The sequence below is a fragment of the Myxine glutinosa genome, chromosome 1, assembly GCF_964187855.1.
Source record: "Myxine glutinosa chromosome 1, kmMyxGlut1.1, whole genome shotgun sequence".
In the NCBI taxonomy this organism is placed as follows: domain Eukaryota; kingdom Metazoa; phylum Chordata; class Myxini; order Myxiniformes; family Myxinidae; genus Myxine; species Myxine glutinosa.
In genome coordinates, this window is record NC_136261.1 from 260,117,986 (window position 1) to 260,144,400 (window position 26,415).

The 26,415-nt window shown below is 41.4% G+C and overlaps 1 protein-coding gene and 1 long non-coding RNA gene across 3 annotated transcripts in view; one reads left to right on the plus strand and one right to left on the minus strand.

The window, feature by feature from the left end:
* Positions 1-26,415, minus strand: part of LOC137436704 (uncharacterized) — a 150,898-nt gene that overhangs the window by 64,335 nt on the left and 60,148 nt on the right. The gene's annotated exons all lie outside the window — the stretch shown is intronic.
* Positions 19,208-26,415, plus strand: part of LOC137436711 (leucine-rich repeat transmembrane protein FLRT3) — a 97,216-nt gene continuing 90,008 nt past the window's right edge. For both annotated transcript variants that reach the window (XM_068130721.2, XM_068130741.2), the window contains exon 1: positions 19,208-19,374. The gene's annotated coding sequence lies outside the window, so the exon portion shown is untranslated. The remainder of the gene's footprint in view (positions 19,375-26,415) is intronic.

Sequence of the window (26,415 nt, forward strand, 5' to 3'; positions counted from 1 at the left end):
TTGAATTCGGGAATTTCACCATTTGAGCTTTTGACATCAAATCTTCAAAAAACATTTATTATGAGAATATGGAGAACACAAATGAATAAAATGTACAAGAATCCAAATTACAAAAAATGGACGCCCAGCAGGGTAACCTAAAAATAAAGTTAATGTGGAGCCCTGATATATGTATGTACAGTATATTTACATATATAAACAAGAAAGAGCAATCAGAGATTACAGACCCTCGCCCAGACGCGTTTTTTGTGGTTTTAAGACTTTTATGTTGAAACAAATCTTGTGGCCGAACCACATGACAAATGACATCCACATTTTTTTTCTCCACTAATTTATCCCTAGATGACGCTCAATAAATTTCATCTTAATCGGATGAAGTTTTGTACTTCTCGAGTGATATCATCATGGAGGCACTTATGATATCATCACCGTCATAATGTCATAATGTCATGTCATGATATGATATCACCATCATAATGGAGGCACTTATGATATCATCATTAACATATGTTATTCCCCATGGAGAGTTATTTACAATGAGCCATGTCTCAGTTTTTCTATGCAGAACTTTTAAAGATATAGAGGTGCAAAGTTTTTCGGTTTTTCCAAAATGGCGCCCGTACCACGTGACCTATGACTTCTACAGGAGGAGTTGCACTTATGGTGAAAATTTCCTGTCAATCGCACCTACGGTTGCAGAGAAATTCATATTCATTCTGTGGGGACAGACAGACATACAAACACACAAATGAAAAATCACTCATGGAGCGACACTTGTCAAAACAGAACAAAGTAGACTGGCACTCAGTGGAGCATCCTTTTGACCTCAAAAATAATTAGTGGTTGAATTTAGTGACCTGAGATGCAAATTGTCTTCAAAGTTTAAGTTAATCGGATAAAAATTGACAATTTTAGAAATTTGGCCTATGTTGACCTTTTGACCTCAAAAATATATAGGATTTTGTCAGACCACGAACTCTACCATTTGGTGAAGTTTCGTGAAGATCAGTTTAAAATTGTGACATAGGCAAGTATAAGTGAGCGGACAGACAAACACACACACACACAGAAACACACACACACACACACAAACACACACACACACACACACACAAACCGGAGTGATCAACATACTTGTCAATTTTTTTTTTTTTTTTGCCAAGTAGCAAACAAACAAATGAAAAATCACTCATAGAGTGACACTTGGCAAAAGAGAACAAAGCAGAATGGCACTCAGTAGTAGTCTAGTAGGAAGACTAGGTCCCCCTGCTCCCCCCGGAGATATACTTCTAATCAGTGTTTCTAGATTGGAAAAAATGTGTAGAAAATGACTAGCTATGGCCCCAAGCTGAAAAAATGTCCCACATACCATTTTTATGCAAATTACTGCTGCAAATTTTATGCAAAATTATGCAAATTTTATGCAAATTTTTGATGAGGAGTAGAGTTGAGGGGTCTTTGAGGGCTTCATCGAGGTGCTCTCGGTTGCAAGACTGGGTCATTCTGAGAAGCACAGCAGGGTCAGAGATCATGATGTTCTCCTCCTCAGTGAATCTCTCCATCAACAGCCTCTCCATTGCCTCACACACTGTTTTGAGGCAAAAGAGGGACTTTGCGTAGGCCTTTCCACTGAGAACACCTTTGAGAGATCCACTTGTTACTAGTTGTGCCTCAAAGAGAATCTCTGCATATCCAGAACCACGCATCTTGTGTCCAGTGAGCATCCCGATGTAGTTCATGGATGTGTGGAAGGGTCCAATCGTTACTACATGACTAGCAAATTCATTTGGCCAGCGCCAGATGATGGGAAGGGCTTTCATGCAGACACCCAGATCAAATGTATTCAGGACCCATCTCTGACCCACCTCAGCAGTTGCTGCCTCGGAACGCTTCAGTAGCTCACGAACAACTGCGTTGTCTGTGATCGGTCTGTGCCTGGTGCCTGCATGGCATGGCAATGGCCTGCAGCCTGTGCCTGGGCTAGGGGGTTTCACCTCTGCAACTGGTTCTCCCCCACCCAGCAAATCAACAGTCGACTACTGCACGCCTATCCACCAACCGATCACAGACAACGCAGTTGTTCGTGAGCTACTGAAGCGTTCCGAGGCAGCAACTGCTGAGGTGGGTCAGAGATGGGTCCTGAATACATTTGATCTGGGTGTCTGCATGAAAGCCCTTCCCATCATCTGGCGCTGGCCAAATGAATTTGCTAGTCATGTAGTAACGATTGGACCCTTCCACACATCCATGAACTACATCGGGATGCTCACTGGACACAAGATGCGTGGTTCTGGATATGCAGAGATTCTCTTTGAGGCACAACTAGTAACAAGTGGATCTCTCAAAGGTGTTCTCAGTGGAAAGGCCTACGCAAAGTCCCTCTTTTGCCTCAAAACAGTGTGTGAGGCAATGGAGAGGCTGTTGATGGAGAGATTCACTGAGGAGGAGAACATCATGATCTCTGACCCTGCTGTGCTTCTCAGAATGACCCAGTCTTGCAACCGAGAGCACCTCGATGAAGCCCTCAAAGACCCCTCAACTCTACTCCTCATCAAAAATTTGCATAAAATTTGCATAATTTTGCATAAAATTTGCAGCAGTAATTTGCATAAAAATGGTATGTGGGACATTTTTTCAGCTTGGGGCCATAGCTAGTCATTTTCTACACATTTTTTCCAATCTAGAAACACTGATTAGAAGTATATCTCCGGGGGTGCAGAGGGACCTAGTCTTCCTACTAGACTATAGAGCATCCTTTTGACCTCACAAATTAATTGGTAGTTGAATTCAGTTAGCTGATATGAAAATCCAATTCAAATTTCAAGTCAATGGGATGAAAATTGAGGATTTTAGAATTTTGAAATAAAAGTGGTTGATCTTTGGCCTATGTTGACCTTTTGGCTTACACTGATCTCAAAAATAGGTTGTGCTCGAATTCAGTTAGCCGATATGTAAATCCTAATCAATTTCAAGTGTATCGGATTAAAATTGAGGATTTTAGAAATTTGAAAAAAAGTGGTTGACCTTTGGCATCTGTTGACCTTTTGACCTTTTGACCTCAAAAATATATAGGATTTTGTCGGACCAGGAACTCTTCCATTTGGTGAAGTTTCCTGAAGATCGGTTTCAAATTGTGACCTGTAGGCAAGTATAAGTGAGCGGACAAACACACACACACACACACACACACACACAAACCAGAATGATCAACATACTTGCAAAAAAATTTTTTTTTTTTGCCAAGTAATGAAAAATCACTCGTAGAGCGACACTTGGCAAAAGAGAACAAAGCAGAATGGCACTCAGTAGAGCGTCCTTTTGGCCTCACAAATAATTGGTGGTTGAATTCAGTTAGCTGATATGAAAATCCAATTCAAATTTCAAGTCAATCGGATGAAAATTGAGGCTTTTAGAATTTCGAAAAAAAAGTGGTTGACCTTTGGCCTATGTTGACCTTTTAGCTTACACTGATCTCAAAAATAGTTGCTGGTTGAATTCAGTTATCTGATATGCAAATCCCATTCAAAATTCAAGTCAATCGGATGAAAATTGAGGCTTTTAGAAATTCGAAAAAAGTGGTTGACCTTTGGCCTATGTTGACCTTTTGGCCCATGCTGATCCCAAACATAGTTGTTGATTGAATTCATTTAGCCGATATGTAAATCCTATTCAAATTTCAAGTGAATCGGATGAAAATTGAGGATTTTAAAAATGTGAAAAAATTGGTTGACCTTTGGCCTATGTTGACGTTTTGACCTTTTGACCTCAAATATATATATGATGTTGTCAGACCAGGAACTCTACCATTTGATGAAGTTTCCTGAAGATCGGTTTCAAATTGTGACCTGTAGGCAAGTATAAGTGAGCGGACAGACAAACAAACAAACACACACACACACACACACACACACACACAAAACACACACACACACACACACACACACACACACACAAACACACAAGGCGGAGTGATCAGCATACTTGGCAAAATAAATAAATTTGTTTTTGCCAAGTAATGAAAAATCACTCGTAGAGCGACACTTGGCAAAAGAGAACAAAGCAGAATGGCACTCAGTAGAGCATCCTTTTGACCTCACAAATAATTGGTGGTTGAATTCAGTTAGCTGATATGCAAAACCTATTCAGATTTCCAGTCAACCAGATGAAAATTGAGGATTTTATAAATATGAAAAAAGTGCTTGGCCTTTGGCTAATGTTGACCTTTTGGTCTACGTTCATCTCAAAAATAGTTGGTGGTTGAATTAAATTCGCTGATATGAAAATCCAATTCAAATTTCAAATGAATCGTATGAAAATTGAGGATTTTAGAAATTTGAAAAAAGTGGTTGACCTTTGGCCTATGTTGACCTTTTGGCTTACACTGATCTCAAAAATAGTTGCTGGTTGAATTCAGTTATAAAAATAACCACCTTTAGAGGCCATTTTTCCCCACAAAGCGGGGGTTGGCCTTTTTCGGGCACCGTGGTTGTTGTTGTTTTTGTTGGTCCCCTTTTTGAAGCAATGTTTTACGGCCGGATGCCCTTCCTGGCGCCAACTCTTTTTGTCGCCTTTTACGACAAACAGGGAATTACCAGTGAACTGGTACTCAATTAGCCGACCTCGGAAGGATGACAGGCTGAGTCAACCCCCCTGGCGTTAATTCAGCGATCGACTGGGATTTGAACCCAGGATCCTAGGATCCTAAGCTGGCACCCTAGCCACTAGCCCAACACCAGGATTAATTCCCCACCCCCCACTCAGTTAGCCGATATGTAAATCCTATTCAAATTTCAAGTGAATCGGATTAAAATTGAGGATTTTAGAAATAAGAAAAAAAAGTGGTTGACCTTTTCCCTATGTTGACCTTTTTGACCTCAAAAATATATTGGATTTTGTCAGACCACATACTCTACCGTTTAGTGAAGTTTTGTGAAGATCGGTTTCAAATTGTGACCTGTATGCAAGTATAAGTGAGCGGACAAACAAACAAATACACACACACAAATACACAAACACAAACCGGAGTGATCAACATACTTGCAAATTTTTTTTCTTTTTGCAAAGTAACAAACGGACTCAAACGCAATACCCTCTCCGCTGGCGAGGGTAATTAATCGCATGATCTTCCGGGTAAATAAAGTTGCATAAAGCATCCAAGAAAAGCTACATTAGGTAAGCCCTCTTACTGTTTCAAATCCTACTCAGGTTCCTCTACAGCTGCAGACATTCACAAGTAGCACATATATGCGGATCCCAATTCTACACAGATGTGTCACATTTCCTGTTTCTTTGCATGTTCCTCTATTGGATGTTTGGGTGTATCCGTGTCGTTGCTAATTAATGAGGTTGCTTAGTGGATCCGGGGCTGAGCAAGGCAGGAGCAGGGAAAGGCTGTTACCCTGGAAGATCCCGTGTCATATCCTCTCCTGGTATTTCAATATTTTCCTCCAAGTTCTCTAATATCAATTTTGTATTCCAGAGCTCAATACTTTCTCAATCAATTTAGTAATTTGGAGGTTGATCTTGTATAGTGCATGAATTTTATCATCAAAAGCTTCTTTGTAGTCTATCCAGGCTGTATACAATTTGGTTCTTCTTGTTTTACAGTTTTTGCGTATGGCCTTATTTAGTAATAGGTCTAGTAGTAGATGGTTTTGTCGACGTACTAAGGGGGGGGGTTGAAGTCCCCGGTTTCCTTCAGACACTGGGTCCACAGGCCCCCGCCTTGCGGTCGATGGGTTGCAAAGCAACTTCAATTGCCAATCTCCCTATCACGGGTCGAAGGGTTATCGGTCACAACCCGAATACCTTGCGAGACCACGTGGCCGGGAAGACCGGGGATTGAACCTTCGCGTTCCCACACCATATGGTGCGCCAAACGGATCGCACGGTATGGGTCACGGCGTTATCCTGCGTGATTTATGGGCCTGATTAAAGAGTCAAGTTCGGTTCGGACTATGCTGGGCCAATGGGGGAAAATATGTACTCGAACAGGTTTGAAAGGAAACAAAATGTACACGTTTCATTTACAAAAAGTACAGATAAAGGACGAGAGACAGGCTTATCAATTCTTACCTGTCTAAATCCCAACATAGGCGCCTTGCACACACACACACTGGGAATGAATCGCACAGGTTAAACTCATACCGAGCAATGTGCAGCCGCGGACTTGGGTTCGCCAGCTTCCATGCGCAGCTCACGGACTGCTCACGACACACAGCTTGAAGAAGGTCCACAGGACGAGCCGGCACGTCAGTCAACATGAACAACGATCCAGGTCAAATGAACGATTCAATGCAGGCGACTACCTTAGCTCAAGCACCAGCACCAGCATGAAGAAGGATGAACCAGCATGTCGGACAGCCAGCTCGAAATACAACGACGAGAGAGTAGTGAGAGAGAGAGAGCAGAGAGAGAAAGGTGCGATTGACATGGGGTTTATTTCGGGTGGAAAAGCTCCCTAGAATGTTCCACGGCCTCTCATTGGTTGTTTTGCGTGTCCACGATCTCTCATTGGTCAAAGTTTGCTCGTGAGTTTTGCTGGGGAAGAGTCCAGACCTGATTGGTTGTTTACGTGTCCATGACCTCTCATTGGTTACCTGCTGGTGATGTGGGCAGGTCTTTTAGCCACGCCTACTTCAGTCGGGTTGATCACGTGGACTGTGCTTGTAGCCACGCCACCTTGCACATGAACCAGCGTCTTTCTTCCACTATATGAAGGTTTGAAATCCTGCCTAAACTCAACGCATATCTGCTTTAATTACTACACAATTGAAAGGGAGCTAATCTTTACATTTAATAAGAAATAACTGACTAATGCAGGCTACATGTTGTCATGTAATGAACTAGAGGGGTTGTTCTTTATTGCAAAACCACGACAATATATATATATATATATATATATATATATATATATATATATATATATATATATATATAAAAAAATATATATATATATATATATATAAAAAAAAAATATATATATATATATATATATATATATACATATATATATATATATATATATATATATATATACATATATATATATATATACATACATACATACATATACACATATATATAAAAAGCTGAGTTCATGTCTGTCTGTCATAAGCACTGCCCATTCTACAGGCCACGCACATTCGCATCACAGGCACTGCCTATTAGCCATGTGACACAAGCGGGCCAAAAAGCGTTTTTTTTTCTTTGTGTTTTTGTTAGCGTTTTGTATGTACTATATACTGTCCAGATTCTCAGGGGTGTTTCAGTTACCAAGCGGCTAACTAGCGCTCCACAAGCCATCCGTTCCCGATCAACTGTTTAGTTGGAGTGCTTGATTGCTTAAGCTAGGGACCGGTAATTCCGCCAGGGGCGCTGCGCGCACTACTTACTTCACGCTGTGCATGGCACTCTGTGACCGCCGTTGCGGTGCAATGCTTTGCGGGCAAATCGTTTTATGCCATGGTATGTCATATTTTGGACTTAACCACTCTTCATGACTGATCATGTGACATCTACACACTCATGGCTACCACCGAGACGGATCCTGGTTTCACGTGAGTAATATTTACCATATTTGCTCGATTTTTGAAACCGGTGCATGCAAATATCGTGTCTATACCACACCTAAAATATTGTTTAGAAAGAAGAAGCACATCTCCCCTTTGAAAGTGCCCCCTGAAGTGTGTCCAGGTGGAATTTCTAAGTCGTAGGTCTCAGCAACTCTCAGCAATCTTTTACCGCATGGATTTATCTCGAGTATTTACTAAACTGTGCTAAGTTGAAGTTGCGTACATATTTCAGCAGTTTTCAATGTAAATCGGTCACAGATATGGATTCCATATTTATATGATAAATAATGGCCACTGATGCGGAAAATTGCTGATACGCTTTTGGCCATAACTTTGCTTACAGACATGCCAGAAAGGTCATCTATGGCTCATTTTCTTCATCTTGAAGAGCTCTAACAGCTCACATAGTAATTTTACATCTATCTCCAACCTGAATTTTTTTGGCCAGTCCCTACTTAAGCCACTTGGCGAGCTCTCTCCAAGCTGCTTGGTAATGGCTGCCTTCGCCTCTGAGCTCCCAAGATTAAGCGAGACAAACATTATAGGATCACATTTTTTACCACTATACACCTTAATCCGAGTTTTAAAACAGTCATTTTTTTCACAATTCATAACTTATAAACACACGAGCCACCAGGACCGAGCGGAAGGAGTGTGAGGAGGGAGGAGAAGGGGTATAGTGGGAAGAGGCAGGGGAAGCGGTGGGAGGAGGGACCTAGCATATATATAGATATATATATATATATATATATATATATATATATATATATATATATATATATATATATATATATATATATATAATCTTGCGGTTTTGAGTTTGTACAATAAAGGTTAATTTCCCCCCTCATAGTTAGTCACACTACAACACGTAGCCTCGCGATAGTTCAGTTATTTCATAGTAAATGTAAGCATATTCCTTTTCCTGTGTTAGTCTTGCGTTGAGTAGAATAATGAGAGTTAGGTCCTTTCATTGCCTTATGCTGCCTTTTATTGCCTTATGCCGCCTTATGCCGCCTTATGCCGCTTTTAACTTTTGGCGCAAATTAACACGAGGCAGGCCTGGCAAATAGAGGCAAGACCGAAGGAGGGCGGAGGAAAAGCAGACGGTAAGAGCGAGCCGCCAATCAGGGCTCGAAGGGAGTGGCTGCGGCACTGCGTCACAAGGCGTGGTTAGAACATTCGAGAGAGCTAAGGGGGTTGGCAATATAACCCGTTGCGCGAAGCCCCCACGCCAGTTATGAGCTGGGTGTTGACCTTGAGCAGTTCTGTGGAGGGATGCGCTTGAACCAGTTCGAAGTTCTGTGAGTGTTGAGCAAGTTACGAGTTCTGAGAGAAGATGCGCATGAACCAAGCTATAAGCGCTCTTACCAATTAAACACTCGGTTGAGCTTGAGGCAGAGCCTCTATTGGGTTACGCGAGTGATAGCACGCTGGTAATTAAACGCGCTGTGGAAAACCGCAAAGCCTGGCGAGAGACGCGTGCATTTCCCTCCCGCCTGCCTGCTGTGCCCTTTGTTCGAGAGACGCGCTGCAAAAGTCCCTCTCGCCGCCTGCTTGCTTTCATCGCGGGACGTGCTGTGACCAGGGAAAGCCACGCCAGGCGGGGCCATTCCTGGATGATCAAGGCAGCGCGTGAACATCATCCTACCTTCATTTCCCAATTGTGAGTGTGATCGGGCCCATGTCTGGAATTTAGTATAGGACTGTATAAGACTGCCCTGTGTCTCTGTGCTTCTACCGATCATTGTACATAATAATAATTAAACCGGTGTTCTTCCTTTATTCGACCGTCTCGTCCCTTCCATCATTGACTTAGCGTGGTACGAATAGAACCGCTCGAATCGGGTTCCAATACCAAGGTAACTGCATGGACCACGTGGTACGCAATCCACTCGGTGTACTTAAATTACACGTGGCTCGTGCGAGGCTTGATTCCCCGCTTCCGCGGCGGCGCAGGTATTTAGGTACGTGCGAGAATTGTCCCGAAACCCTACCTTGCATTTGCCCGGGATGGGCGCTTCAAGTCTCTCGGTTGCGCCGACCCAAAAAGAACAAGGGGCTTAATCTCCCCTTGGTAAGGGCAGGAAGGGCGGTGAAAACCGTAACAATATATATATATATGTATATATATATATATATATGTATATGTATATATATATATATATATATATATATATATATATATATATATATATATATATATACATATATATATATATATATATATATATACATATAATATATATATATATATATATATATATATATATATATATATATATATATATATATATATATATATATATATATATATATATATATATATATATATATACAGACTTGGCATTTAATATGGAATATATTTTTTGTGGGGGTGAACTTACTTTTCAAGATAACTTAGAACCAAAAGTTCATTGGAATTATGTTGAAATTATTCTAGATTTTGTTAATGTGACCTTTAAAAGAAACAAAAACCACATTTCACATTTCGAAGCAAATAAATTGATCCTTGAAAGTGATGTAAACTGATATCGAACTCAATTCATGGACAGTACTATGTTAAACTTCTGTACGTTTTCCAGAAGTATCTCTTTATTTTGCACATTAGCCAAAAAAAAATTCAACAAAAACAAAAGCTAAATTATGACTGGGATTACGGACAGTAAAATTACAGTTCAGTACTTCGTGTAACCCCCATGAGCATTCAGGAGAGCATGTACATGTCGAGGCATGCTGTTCACGAGATTTTCCAAGGTTTTGACAGGAATCGCTTGCCATGCAGTGACAAGAGCCTGCTGCAATTCACGCACAGAGGTAGCCTGCTGGTCCAAGTTGTCGATTTGACGCGTTAATTCTGCCCACAAGTTCTCTATCGGATTCATATCCGGGGACATGGCAGGCCACTCCATATGCTCTACACCATGGTCAGCAAGAAAGTGTTGGATCATGCGAGCACGATGAGGCCATGCATTGTCATCTTGGAAGACAAAGTTTCCTCGAAAGGCTGCACGAGCAAGTGGAAGCAATGTTTCTTCCAGAATGACCCTGTACTTGAACTGGTTCAGGTTTCCATTCAGAACAACCAGGTCAGTTTTGCCCCCTGCATGAAAAGCAGCCCAAACTGTCACCCCACCACCTCCAGCTTGGACTCTTGGCACTATACAATCTTCGTTCTGGGCTTCATGCACTTGTCTGTGCACTCGGACACGGCCATCTTGACAATAGACCAGAAATCTTGACTCGTCACTGAAGGTCATGTGATTCCAGTGTCCTGGCTGCCATTGACGGTGCTCTCTCGCCCACCGCAATCGGCGCTGGCTGTGTTGTCTGGTCAGGCATGGCTTTCTCAGAGGACGCCTGGCACGATAGCCTGCTTGAACCAGTCGTTGGTGGACTAGCCTTCTGGATACAGGCACATTTGTCAGTTGCTGCCACTCAGCCCTAAGCCGATTAGCTGACTTGGTACGGCCATTGCAGACTAACCGGTGCAGCTGGCGATCATCTCTACTTGTGGTTCTGCGCGGACGTCCTGGCCTCGGTATTGGAGTAGGGACACCCCTCTGAGCATTTCGTTTCAGGATCTTTGACACCTGACCTTGAGTGATGCCATACTGCCGAGCAATAGCACGCTGTTTCATGCCAGAATTTCGTAAAGCCACCACTCCATGACAAACAGCATTGTCAAGTTGACGGACCATCTCCAGAGGAAGCGGCAATAACTTTTGTAGACGTGCAGCAGTTGTTTTCCACTAATACAGAAAGCAACAACCCTTATATACCCGATTGTGAAGCCAATCGTCAAATGTACCTGTCCTTACATTTTGTCACGCCACCTGTGATATAATCCTGTTATTGACTTCTTGCTGCGAAAGACAATCAGTGACATGGTTCTTTCAACAAAGACATCACCGAAGGTAAAAGAAACTCACCAGATTGATATACTGAGTTCAGAAAGTAAAGCTGTCAAGAAAAAAAAAAATTCCATATTAAATGCCAAGTCTGTATGTACACACATACACTGTACATTGCTACATTTTATTTTCACAAAAATGCATGTGCAGTAATTGAGAAAAAATAAAATTGAGAAAAAATAAAATTGAGAAACAAAAGAGGAGGAAGGAGGTAAAAAGGGAGGCAGTGTTTTCCCAAGAAATTAAAGTTAGGGCGTTGTTTAAATTTCCAGGTTGTGAGGACGGAGGGGTGAGACTGAGGGCGAGGGTGGGCTGTGTACTAACCCCGTACAGTAGACACTGAGAAGGAAAGTTTGACGACAATCTTATTAGATTTAACTAGTACTGTATCTGTCAAGCATTCAATAAATTAATGTTGGCTACTCAGACCTTGGATAAAAGCCTACATTAACTATATATACATCCTTCTCAATTTCTTGTAATTTCGCACAACTTTGTTGATGTACTTCTCAAATTCAGTGTGATCATCGTTTGTGGCTTCCCCTGTGTCCGGTATGTCTAGTCTTTCAATTTATATGTTTAATAATTAATTTGTATGCTCGGATCGAAGGCGATTTATTTCAGAACACAAAATTATATTTAATGATGAAAAATAATGCTCAACTGTAGCTGTTGTGACTCGAAGTAGCAAGAGATGAATCCCTACTTCTCTTATTCCAGGAAACATGGCACAGAGATTGGTTCTAGAACACAAGTGATGATACAATATAATTTGGAAGTCATATTCTCATTCATTCATCATGTGACATTCCACTCTGTGTTCAAATTCTCGATTCTGGCCTGACGACATGGTAACTTTATGTTAACATTCTGGCCTGATGACATTGCTGTTAATGCCTCAACCCAGTCAGCTGTCAATATTTTATAAGACAGACGTCTTTGAAAATCCATGTGGAGGTTTATTAGAATCCAGAAGTCACTGCTGTCGATTGGTAGGAATCAAATATATTTACTTTTTCAGTTGGCTTAACAAACACTTTTTTGTTGTCATCAGAGGCCTTCATTAGTCAACAATATAAAGTCCTTCATTTGTCAACCTCTGGACTGAAGTATTTGATTCTGCCAGTATATTTTCCATGGATATCTATATGATTAATCGAAGTGTTGCTTCTATTGCTGGACAAAGATCTGCTGCTGTTGTATGGATGAATGGCATTGTTCAATGACCCAAGTGGTATTAACAGTCGGCCTACAAGAGAGAGAATTATGATTGACTTTTCTGAACGAAGTCGCAAAAGTAGTCCACCAGCCTCACTACTCGGATCCAAACCATCTCGGTGGATACTTTCCAAAGTCAGTAATAGACAGTTTCAGTAATTTCAAGACAACAGTCAAAGATCGCCCATGAGAAAGCCAGTGGGTTTTTATCAGGTTGGACTCATTTGAACTTCAATCCAAAAGCATCCTCTATTTCTTTTCCAATGGGTTCAGTCATTTCTGACTCTTGTTAACAAAATAATATGACAAAGACATTCAATTCGTATCTGTTTTAATGTCCCTTGAAGAGCCGGCAACACATTATAGTGCTAGTTGGAGTAGATGGCCTCTGGAGTTTAAATAGGAGAGATTGAGATTACACTTTTCTCTGAACAGAAGCTTGCACTCCACCATGTCTTCCAGAGAAGTTTGCAGCTCCATCAAATGCACAAGCAGCCATCTGTTTTCGGTCTAATTTACAAGCTTTAAACTCTTATAAGATGTGGATTGTCACAGATGCAGTCGATGTGTTTTCCATAATCTGAACACCTAAAAATACATCCACTGGCCGAACACTGACATCATGATAGCGTATGCAATGGCTTAATGCTCGAAACCCATTTGCAATGGTGCATTCATCAGCCACATTTGCAAATTTATTATATGTGGTCAGAGAGTTCTTCACTTTTTCAATTGCTGAGTCTTTCACTGTTGCACAGCATGCTTCCAACCAATCAGTTGAGTTTCTTTCAGAAAGATGGTGAGCATTTGCTGGTTTTGTTTGAAACTAGTGGCAAATTTCAGGGTTAAAAAGTGGCAATGCACTTTATATTGGGCTCCACTTTGTGTGTGTTGACGACTAACTTGAATAAGTTACGAAGCATATTTAACCTGTCGTATTTTATTTATTTATAAATATTTAACTAATTATTTAAATATTTAAATTATTTAAATAAATTTATTATAAATATAACCATGTCATATTTAACTAACCTGTCGCTTTGCTGATGGGTTTAATCAAAAGGCAACACGTTGTACTTTTAGATTAATGGCGTTGTATCTTACAAACGTATTGCATGTTGATCTGTGAATCTAAATAAGGGTATAAAATGAAATGAAACAAGTGAAAAATGATTTGTCATAATGATTTGTCATAACACGTAGTTGTTGTGGTCTGCTGTCTTGGTGACTGGTTGTTGTATGTGTGCTCCTGTGTGCTTTAATTGGTTCACGAGTTATCAAACAGAGTGACCACTATATTCGTCATGGGTGTGTGTCTGTCTGTCTGTCCGCAGCATCACTACCCGATGATATCATCCGATCTTGATGAAACTTGGGTGGGAGATTGATATCATGATCTAGTTGTGTCCTGCGTAGGGTGGGCGTATTGCGCCCATTGTGGGCGGAGCGACGCCCGAAAAAGATGTCTTTTTAGAGGGTAATCGAGTTCAAGCTACATCTTCTCCGAGGGGTTTGGTGGAATCTGACAGGGGTTTCGGTATTTGGTTAGGCCAATGTCATGTGTCTAGCCCCACTGAGCTCGAATTTTCATTTTTGCCCCAAGGTCAAGGTCACAAGGTCACGAAATTTAGAAAAGTCGATTTTTGATCGTTTTATTACATTGTTCGCTTCCTGATAGGGTAAAATGTCATACCTGATCTCATATTATCACATACATCATGAAATACAAGTTTTCCAACAAATTTCAGAATCTTCGACCTTTGACCTTGGAAGGTCACAAAGGTCAAATTTTCAAAGTTGTCGGAATCGAACCGAATTTTCGGTATTGTGTAGCCAACTAACCTCATAACTGATTATACATTATTTTCTATCTCATTTCAAGGTCAGTAACCTTCGTTTTGACATTTCCAGGCCAGCACCACACACAATTACATACAGCTGGCTCTTAAAGGCCTGTGCACGCAGCGCATTGGGGCCCTTTGTAAATTGGCATGTACATCGCATGTCAGGGGCCGACACCTGCCACGTGGGCCCCCGACCCCCCAGTCCGGGCATGTTTCGGTTGTAGTCCGTCCTTTGTCATTGAATACCGCTCGCTCGTGAACCATCGTCGTCTCCTGACTTGTATATTTTTATATTGCTTGGAGAAATATTACTCTATATAATTATGTGTGCTCCTTTCATGTCCTTCTAAAATCTAAAGGGTTCCTGCTGTTATTGGTTCACGAGTTATCAAGTGACCACTATATTCGTCATGTGTGTGCATCTGTCTGTGTGTGTGTCTGTGTGTCTGTCTGTCCGCAGCATAACTACCCGATGATATCATCCGATCTTGATTAAACTTGGGTAGAAGGTTGATATCATGATCTATGTAGTTGTGTCCTGCCTGGAGTGGGCGTATTGCGCCCATTGTGGGCGGAGCCACGCCCGAAAAAGATGTCTTTTTATGGGGTAATCAAGTTCAAGCTACATCTTCTCCGAGGGGTTTGGTGGAAACTGACAGGGGTTTCGATATTTGGTTAGGTGTCTAGCCCCACGGAGCTCGATTTTTTTCATTTTTTTTTTTTTTCATTTCATTTTTCACCGAATTTTCGGTATTGTGTAGCTAACTAACCTCATAACTGATTATACATTATTTTCTATCTCAAGGTCAGTAACCTTCGTTTTGACATTTCCGGGCCTGGCCTGTCCGCGCCTGTTTCGGTTAGTCCGTCCTTTGTCATTGAATACTGCTCGCTCGTGAACCATCGTCGTCTCCTGACTTGTAATATAATAAAAATTGTTACAATTGGAAACACCACATCAAACTATAATTCCCTCTTCTTGAATCTCGGAAAGAGGGCTTTTAAAACAGGCATCCTTGTAATTAAATACACCCAAATTTATTTCCCCAAATCAATCGATTATTAGCATTCCAACCACGTTCATTGATTATTACCTTACCAAAGATACCATTTTTATTATTCTACGACAGCAGGAACCCTTTAGAATAAAGCGTGACACACTGACAGACGGACCTTCTCCTTTGAGTAATAGATGCTGCAACAGCAATGTTTGTTCACTTAACTGGGTTGTGTCTTCAGCATTCTTAACAGCCTCATTAAATACTTCTGAAATTGGCTTTGACATTGACTGGCTAAGCTTTCCGCATGTCGATGCAGACAATAGACTCGGTGTTTCACAGCCTTTTCCCATACTCATAGTTTGTTAGCATTGGCTTTGTTGATCAGTTTGGAGAACTGAGCTCTCCATTTTTACCAATTGCTGCAGTGGGAAACTTTCCTTCTTCATATGCTTTTTGCAATCGATGTACCAGTAGATATCTTTTATTTATTTTAATAAACGTAAAGGGTTTGATCGACACACATTGGGGACTGATTCTATGTTGCGAGGACTGTGGTTCTTCAGTAGGTAGCTGTATTTGTGCTTCAAGCTGTTGTTCAGATGCTGTTGCATCACTCAAACTATCAGATGAGATGTTGGTATTTTATTGGTATATTCATTTTCTTGGTTAGTATTAAGGCCTTTTCATTTGAAAATTGTTGAATTGGTCTTTCTCTTTTCATTTTCACGTCTACCTGCAACATAAAAATGGGAATTAATAAATCAAACAAGAAAGTGGCCCTTTGAAAAAGCATTAAATTAATCTTTTTTGGGGAACTTGAAACAAAGAAAACGTGACATCATTTAATCACTAACCAGTAAGAAAAACAAATCATAGACAGCAAAAAACGGCTCGCAGAAAACAAGATGATACACCAACTGATAGCCCGGAGAAAAAAAAATCCTTAACCCGGAAATGGAAAACCTGCTATATAATGTCACGTGCGTATAAAAAGTCAAGATGCAGCTTTAAAAAAAAAAAAAACGTAGCAGTTTTGATTTGTGAGGCACTTGTACCCAAGTCATGTGACTTCTTAGAGCACACTCATTGGTTGCTAAACAGTTTCTGGTTCAGTGTGTCGTGCACTCCCTTTTATTTACCCGCCCTGCTTTCGTCGCAAGTAGGGCGGCGCTCCCATGGCCCCTCATGACTGCTGTGATCCAATGGTGGTTTTCCATGCTGCGGCACAACCCAATGGCTTTTAGTGCTACGCCAGAGGTCACAAGTGCTCTCCATATATAGGCCGATCCGATAAGGATGATCGGGTCCCCTCGCCGATAGGCGGCGCTCTTGCGTCCGCCATTACTGGGGGACGTCCCGATCCAAACTTAACTCCAGCTGTCTGCGCCAGCGCAACTATCATCGCGATCGTACATGAAAAGTGTCCATGATAATCGTTCTCAAGTGTTTCTCTATACGTGTGGAGCGGTCGTGGACACCTGGCACCTGAAGGCACACGATACAAACCCCGTTTTCGGCTATATCGCCGGGTGCCGTAGGCGCACGGCCATGCCGCCCTGAAAGCACCTGGCACCTGGGGGTACCCAGTTTCCACTTTCACCTGCACCAAACCTATTTTGTTAGCAACCGCGTACCCTATGCTACGCCATGCCGAGCCCCCTTCCGCCTTAGCCCCGAGTTTCTCGACCACTACGATAACGACTCCTCTGACCTACCCAACTAGGTGCCCGTCCCTTCATCGACTCCTCCATACGACCAGTTCTTGGCAGCCGTACCACAGCCGCCCCACATGGATTCTTCCCTCAGAGTCCACATCCGCCCAGGCCGGCCATCTCTGGCAACTACGGCCAGGCCCCGAGTGGCCGCTGCCGAGCCCCAAGTTTCTTGATCACTAGGGTCGTGACTCGTCTGGCAGACCCGACTGGGCCTCTGTCCCTTCGCGCGGGCCGCCTCACCGGCTCCTTATCGCTTCATCGACTCTTCCATACGGCCAGGTCACGGCGGGTGTATCACTGCCGCCCCACATGGATTCTTCCCTCAGAGTCCACCTCCGCGTGGGCCGCCACACCGGCTCCTCACCGGTCGTATAGCTCGGTGGACCGGTCGTATCGTCCACGATTCCATCTTCTCCGATGAATCTAACAAACAAATATATTTTGTATCGATATTCTTTCGACAAAGTGAACTGAGCCCGGTAACTGCATGTAATCTGAACGCTGGAGAGCAAGCCGAATGAAACGGAAGCCTCCCACCTATGGCAGCGTCTATAGAGGGCGCCCGTCCATTGAACCCTCCGTCGGATCGGTCTAGCGCCATAACAGCATTGGGCAATGGGCACCGTCGACACTCAGCTGTGTGCCCAATCGCTATCCTGCGTGCCAGGAAGAGGCTGGGGTAGGGGTGAGTCACTCAGCCCTGCAGAAATTTCACATGCTGGTTGATAAATTTCACCTTCCATCCATTTTGACAGTGGGACAACATGGAAAATGAATAAATTGGCAACACTGCGTGTGATAGTTGACTGCTGGGGGACCAGGAGGGGATATGGGGGGTGGTTGAGGGGGGTGCTGAGAGAATTCAGGGGGTTCACAACCCTTCCTCGAAATCTGGAGTTGGGTTACTGGAATTGGAGTACAAAGGCGAATAAAATGGGAAGACCGGGTGATGTGGAGTGGGGACGTAATAGGGATCCATTTCTCGTCCCTATCGGTTTTGAATGGGAAAGTCTGTGTGTAGAAAATCGCTGCTGCGAGAAATGGACAAGGATACGAACCATGTCATGAAATCAAATTTGTCTATTACATGTGTAATGTCGCAGTATTTATTTTTTAAACGCTTCGCAATGTAATGTCGTAATCATACGTTTGGAGTCATAAACGCATGTGAAACGGGTTTTATAGCTTCTCTGAATATTTATGAATGTAAATGTTCCTATCTCTCTGCATTAGGCAGGAGGACAATTCATAGGCATTTCCTTTTTATTCTCAACGGCACAAAGTGCTGCGTACATAGAGTTTATACCTTGATGTAATGATCTTGTTATCATTTGTCGGATTTTAATTTGGAATACTCAGAGAACCCTAAACTAGATTCCCCTGAGAAAATAGCGGCTTCAAACATCCAGGGGTTACCATCGGCTGTATACTGCATCTGTGATTCTCACAACGACTTAATCTTCAAGTCCATCGTGGATGACGGGTTAGATAGATATAATAATATGAGTTACCTTAGGAGGCCATTAGACCCATTCAGGTCTGCACTATCATTACCACCTTATGGTTGCTTGTCCGCACTCTGTCCATTTTAAATAGTGGGCGTCAAGCAACGAAGCAGGTCGTACCATTTATAAAGTCTTTGGGTTCGAATCATCGACCTCGCAGGCTCAGAGCAGACGCTCTAACCATGATGCTGCACAAAGGGTTCGCGTCCTCGATTCTCTTACTCGGATCAGTCGGACGAGACGTTTTATCAGGTGCACGAGGCAGGTTGCACTGGGCCGAGACGAAAGCGTCGACTGGACGAGAGAAGAGGCGACAGAAGAACGCGAAAGGGATTTTGAAAGCAACGCGTGGGCGTGTCTTGTGTCGAAGGGGCGTGTCTCGCCCCGTCGGGAGGCGGGGCCGTGGCATGCGTGGCACCACTGCAGTGTAGCGGAGCTTCGCTTTCGAGCCACTTGCTCAGCGTTTCGCTCGCTCGTCTCGTTGGCAGCCGAGCAGTTACTGCATCGCTGCGGTGCTGCTCAACATAAAGGGGACCCGCGAAGACCTCGCAGCGGAGACCTCGGGAGACACGGAACAACGCTCGGAGTTGGCCGCCCACAAAGGTGATGAGTTTCTTTTTGCGCGTTTCACTGTTCTGGGGGAGGGATCGCCGCGCTTCGGGTTCACAAGGACGCTTGAGTTCATAGTCTCTCTTGAGCTGTTCGGAGGAAGGAATTTTGATGGCGAGCGCATTGATGCTTATCGATCATTGCATCACTATAGGGATGAATCCCCCGGGCTGAGATTTGGCGCCCCATCGGCTCTGTGTCTGATAAAGGAAAACGTCCGTGGAGTTGGGGGAAAGAGTGGTTTATGGGGGGACAAAGGGGGGCTAGCTTAACCTGCAATCATCTATGACAATGAACAAAGAGGTAGAAATACGGAGTCACATAAAACAAATGTAATCACAAAAATAGCAGTATACTTTCAAGAATATTTTGAAGAAACTACCAGAAAGGACCAAATGTATACAATAACTCCAAAAACACGGACGTGCAGGACACATCGACATGTATCTCCGACAGACGTACATGAAGGTTCTACACCAGAGACAGACACTACATAGGAAAAAAAAAACTTACATGAAAATGAAGATCAATTTTACCCAAAAATTTCATCTAGATATCTTTATAATTATTGTTATTATTATTATTAATTATCATTATTAATTATTATTATTATCAATGTGGGGCCATCTGGTGCTCATCGGGGATTGTTCTCGCCACGTCCACGAGGTGAGGAGCTTCGATCGATGGGATGCGTGCACACTAAAGGTGAAATAAGGCATGGAAATCGGATAAACAAAAAGATAAACGGATCATAAAGTACATAAAGTGGGAGCAAAATTGCCTTTTTCCGCTCCTGTGAAACTGCGCTGAAATCGAAACTTCAAAGACAGTAGAAATTGTGGAGTCGCAGAGACATTAATATGATAAAAGATGAGATTTTTCTTTCATCCGCTTCGGTGCGTTTTGTGACTCGTGTGTACATCTATATATATATATATATATATATATATAATTAATTATATATATATATTTATATATATATATACTGTATGTATATATATATATATATATATATATATATATATACTGTATATATATATATATATATATATATATATACTGTATATATATATATATATATATATATATATATATATATATACTGTATATATATATATATATATATATATATATATATATATATATATATATATATATATATATATATATATATATATATACATATATACATACATACATATGTACATACATATATTGTATATATACTCGTATATATATATATATATATATATATACATATATATATATATATATATACATACATACATACATACATACATACATACATACATACATACATATATGATGCCAATTAGTATAGGGACAGGACAATGAATCATCCACATCACATTACCTTGGAATACAGACAAAGAAAGAGTGAGCTAGACAAATCGAAATAGCCTTGACTGCTTGTCTCTTGTCTCTTGTCTCTTGTCTCTTGTCTCTTGTCACTTGCATTCTCCACTTTGTGGTCTATTTTTCCCCCTTTCACCATATTAGTATCCATCAGGAACAATGGCGAAACTAATGGGGATAGTTGGAGGAATTTGTATACTTGAGGTAGTGTCTTGGACCAGTTTGAGAAGGGCAGCTGTATGGTGTTGGCTTCTTGTGCGAGACGAGCTGATTAATTAGAGCTTTACCTATAGATATGATCAAGGATGAGATCGATTTGATCTACAATAGATCTAATGGAGGCAGGTTGGAAGTGGACATGATAATTTGCTCACTAAAGGTCGTGATTCCTCGAAATGGAGACGTTAGTATGTGCATGTAGGCAACTTGGTGTGCGCAAGGTGAACACGTATCGTGTATATTGCGCAGCGGTCCGCTGTAAAGTAAAAGTGGGTAGATCGAAATCCTAAGCAACCGCATCTGCTGTACCCGTTTGTTATCGTATCAGATTTCTGACCTCTATTGAATCTGATTCTTGCATCAGCACGTTGCCACCACCCAGCGATGAAATGGTGAATAATCCTAAATCTCTCTATAAACACACTGTGGAATTAAAAATGCTCCTGGGATTAAAATAAAATGGCATGAAAATTGTGTAAAAGCAGAGGAAGCCAATGCCCCATGAGAAGAGGAGTAGAGACTGATAGTGAATTGGTTGAAATGAAGTGAAATAAAGTAATAAATGTGCATGAATATATATATATATATATGTGTGTATATATATATATATATATATATAAATATATATATATATATATATATATATATGTTCATGTGTGCATATTGTAAATGTGCGCATGTAGAAGGTATCCAAAACACCATTGCGCTTCATGCTCGACTTATTGTGAGATTGAGCTTTCATCACTATAGGATGAAATGCAGCTTGTGGTACTGGTGGTTTGTCTTCAAGCGGGAAAGCAGGCCGGTTCCACAATTATGCTTGATGCAGGCTGGAAGGATACCTTGGCAGGAGCAAACATTGGCCCAGCAAATAATCGCTCATTCCGGCGTGACCAGTACAATTTTCTGAACCGCGGAATCTCATTAAAGGGGTTGATATTCTCACCAAATCTGCTTCTCCGAGCTTCTTCCTCGTAAATTTTCCTCCAATTTCAAACGACAACTAATTGGCCTAGAGAGAGTTTCTTCTTCCCCTGAGTATGTGGTGCTTGTTTGTGCTGCATGATGGTTCAATGTGGCTTCACACTCTTTCCTTGTTATCTCTCTCTCTCTCTCTCTCTCTCTCTCTCTCTATATATATATCTCTCTATCTCTCTATCTCTCTATCTCTCTATCTCTCTATCTCTCTATCTCTCTATCTCTCTATCTCTCTATCTCTCTCTGTCTCTCTGTCTCCATTGATATCTTTATGGTGCAGTCTTGTCAAAGTATTGATAAAGAAGTCGTATCAAGCAATAGCCGCACACTTCCATTATATCATATAATGCAGTGCAGCAATCGATTCTGTATAAAGTGTGTGAGCAAACCAACCTCAGTAATTATGGTGACACCATGGATGGATGTGGAATTAATGAAAATTAACATTATATTGTACGCATTTCGATGTACTGTTCCATAGACTGTGATGCTTGAAATAGCTCGATGTGAGGTGTGTATTGTATTATTATTCAGAATAAGGACCGCAATAAAGATGAGTTGTTGATCGTACATGTATGAAAAACAATTTTGAGAACATTGCTGGGTAGCAGGAAATAGACGACTTGCTTCCTATGAGGTTGTATTTCCTCAAGTTCTGCATGTGATTTCCAGCAGAAGTAAATTGCGGTCTGGGGCTGTGCCAGCAGTGAATGCAGCATCCAGATGAAAGTTCTCCTTCAGAAGGCATAATTGTTTTGGACCCTCATATTAACAATGAGGGGCTGCCGACATGATAGCTCAGTGGCAGCACATTTGCCTTTGACATCACTAGTCTGGGTTTGATTCCTGAATTGAGCTGCCCAAACCAATTATATATATTGTCACCTTTCTCTGCAAAGTATTGCACCAGTGAGTGCTCCATTCTTAAGATGGATATTAAGCCATGTGTCTCATCTACTTGCAATTGCGAATGAACATTGTAGATCCAATTGAATCTTTCAAAAAGAGGTTGCAATTGCTCCAATACCATGACCAAATTCTAAATTACTTACCTGAGTACTGCTGGGAAATGCAATATCCTCCCTCCCCCCCCCCCCCCAAATTTTAGCTGATTTAAGTAACCAGTAGGGTAAAGGCCTGTGACGAGAATTGGCGTAAAAGCATCAACAATATATCGATAACCCCAAAGAGACTCGTCTTTAACCAATTGATCAAATAGCCACCTCAATAGCAAACAATCCAGCATGTTCTCTGCATACTGACTGCATCTGAAGTGCTGATGTTCTGAAAACTACACACACATTGGGGAAACAAACAGTGAGTTGGGGAATTGCAATCAAGAGAGAGAGGGGGGGGGAGGGTGCTTGGGGTGTGAGAGGAGTGAGGAAAAGAGTTGGGGAGGAGGTGGAGTTTTAGCAGGTAGGGAGGAAGGAGGTTGTATAGGGAATATAAAGTGGGAAGGGGAATATAAAGTGGGAAGTAGCATAAAATTCTGCCATTTTGTGTATGGAATATTATATTATAAAATATAATACAGAATATTATATTTTGTAGGTGTTGGAGCCTTTACTTTTTTAATTTCTTTTGAGATAAATGTAGGGTTGATATATATATATATATATATATATATATATATATATATATATATATATATATAAATAAATATATATATATATATATATACATATATATATGTATATATATATATGTATATATATATATATATATATATACAGACTTGGCATTTAATATGGAATATTTTTTTGTGGGGGTGAACTTACTTTTCAAGATGACTTAGAACCAAAAGTTCATTGGAATTATGTTGAAATTATTTTAGATTTTGTTAATGTGACCTTTAAAAGAAACAAAAACCACATTTGACATTTCGAAGCAAATAAATTGATCCTTGAAAGTGATGTAAACTGATATCGAACTCAATTCACGGACAGTACTGTGTTAAACTTCTGTACGTTTTCCATAAGTATCTCTTTATTTTGCACATTAGCCAAAAAAAAATTCAACAAAAACAAAAGCTAAATTATGACTGGGATTACGGACAGTAAAATTACAGTTCAGTACTTCGTGTAACCCCCACGAGCATTCATGAGAGCACGTACACATCGAGGCATGCTGTTCACGAGATTTGCCAAGGTTTGGACAGGAATCGCTTGCCATGCAGTGACAATAGTCTGCTGCAATTCACGCACAGAGGTCGGCTGCTGGTCCAAGTTGTCGATTTGACGCGTTAATTCTGCCCACAAGTTCTCTATCGGATTCATATCCGGGGACATGGCAGGCCACTCCATATGCTCTACACCACGGTCAGCAAGAAAGTGTTGGATCATGCGAGCACGATGAGGCCGTGCATTGTCATCTTGGAAGACAAAGTTTCCTCGAAAGGCTGCACGAGCAAATGGAAGCAATGTTTCTTCGAGAATGACCCTGTACTTGAACTGGTTCAGGTTTCCATTCAGAACAACCAGGTCAGTTTTGCCCCCTGCATGAAAAGCAGCCCAAACGGTCACCCCACCACCTCCAGCCTGGACTCTTGTCACTATACAATCTTCGTTGTGGGCTTCATGCACTTGTCTGCACACTCGGATGCGGCCATCTTGACGATAGACCAGAAATCTAGACTCCTCACTGAAGGTCACGTGATTCCAGTGTCCTGGCTGCCATTGACGGTGCTCTCTGGCCCACTGCAATCGGCGCTGGCTGTGTTGTCTGGTCAGGTGTGGCTTTCTCAGGGGACGCCTGGCACGGTAGCCTGCTTGAACCAGTCGTTGGTTGACCAGCCTTCTGGATACAGGCACATTTGTCAGTTGCTGCCACTCAGCCCTAAGCCGATTAGCTGACTTGGTACGGCCATTGCAGACTAACCGGGGCAGCTGGCGATCATCTTTCCTTGTGGTTCTGTGTGGACGTCCTGGCCTTGGTATTGGAGGAGGGACACCCCTCTGACCATTTCGTTTCAGGATCTTTGACACCTGACCTTGAGTGATGCCCTACTGCCGAGCAATAGCACGCTGTTTCATGCCAGAATTTCGTAAAGCCACCACTCCATGACAAACAGCATTGTCAAGTTGACGGACCATCTCCAGAGGAAGCGGCAATAACTTTTGTAGACGTGCAGCAGTTGTTTTCCACTAATACAGAACGCAACAACCCTTATATACCCGATTGTGAAGCCAATCGTCAAATGTACCTGTCCTTACATTTTGTCACGCCACCTGTGATATAATCCTGCTATTGACTTCTTACTGCGAAAGACAATCAGTGACGTGGTTCTTTCAACAAAGACATCACCGAAGGGTAAAAGAAACTCACCAGATTGATATACTGAGTTCAGAAAGTAAACCCAAGTGAAGAAAAAAAAAATATTCCATATTAAATGCCAAGTCTGTATATACATACATACATATATATATATATATATATATATATATATATATATATATATATATATATATATATATATATATATATATATATATATATAGGCAACATTTTTAGCAACGAAGTTATTTCCCAGTACAGCTCACATTTGGCATCAAAATAAATAAATAGGACTCAAGATCAAGCGTTGCAAAGAGTTGGAGTGTACCTCCGTGTCTAGTTTTCACACATGGCCAACTATATGTTGTTCCTGCCAGCATCTGCCATCCTCAAAATATTTAGTTCACATTAGCAGCAGTTTCATTCAACAAAACCAAAATGCTGTATATTTACAAGAGACAATACATACATATGTACATGCACACACATGAGAGGGGCATGCTTGCGTTTTTCAAGCAGATAAATAAATCAATTAATTAAAGAATGATGGAGCAATATGAGCTCTTTATTTATGTGCAGTCCAAGCTCCGCCCCTCTCCTAGCCAAGGAAAAGTGAAGAAAACAGAAGTTGAAATCACTCAGAGCAGGTGATGTTACCATCAGTAATGTCAGAGATAATAGACAGTCATACCATAAACATAGTGACAAACCTTTCAAATTATTGCTATTAGCTTTAGTGAAGCTCAAGTACACTGGAGCACTAGGTTTCTGTGACCTAGTAAACTGATGCTCCTGACTAGTAAACTTGCAATTCGCAAACTTCATTTAATCAATTCCTATGGAAAAATAGGTTCAGTTCAGGACACCGACACCTCACCAAAAATGTAAACAAATAATGTTGTTTATTCATAATTAGGCCACCGAGAAGGTATGAAACATTTATAGCAGTGAGCCAATGTTAGGGTAGAGCTTTATATATTTAATTAAACGAATTGTGCTTACATTCTTCAAGTAGCTGAATAAATCAAGTAAATAAAGAAAGAGTGATCAAAGCTCTTTATTTAACAGTTGTGGTGTGCCTTTGTCTTTGGTCACATAATGTTTGAGGAGCAGCGTGATGCTAGAGTTAGTTTCACTTCCAGATGATTTCATTTCCAGAGATTTACAGACACCTTTGTGTTTTCT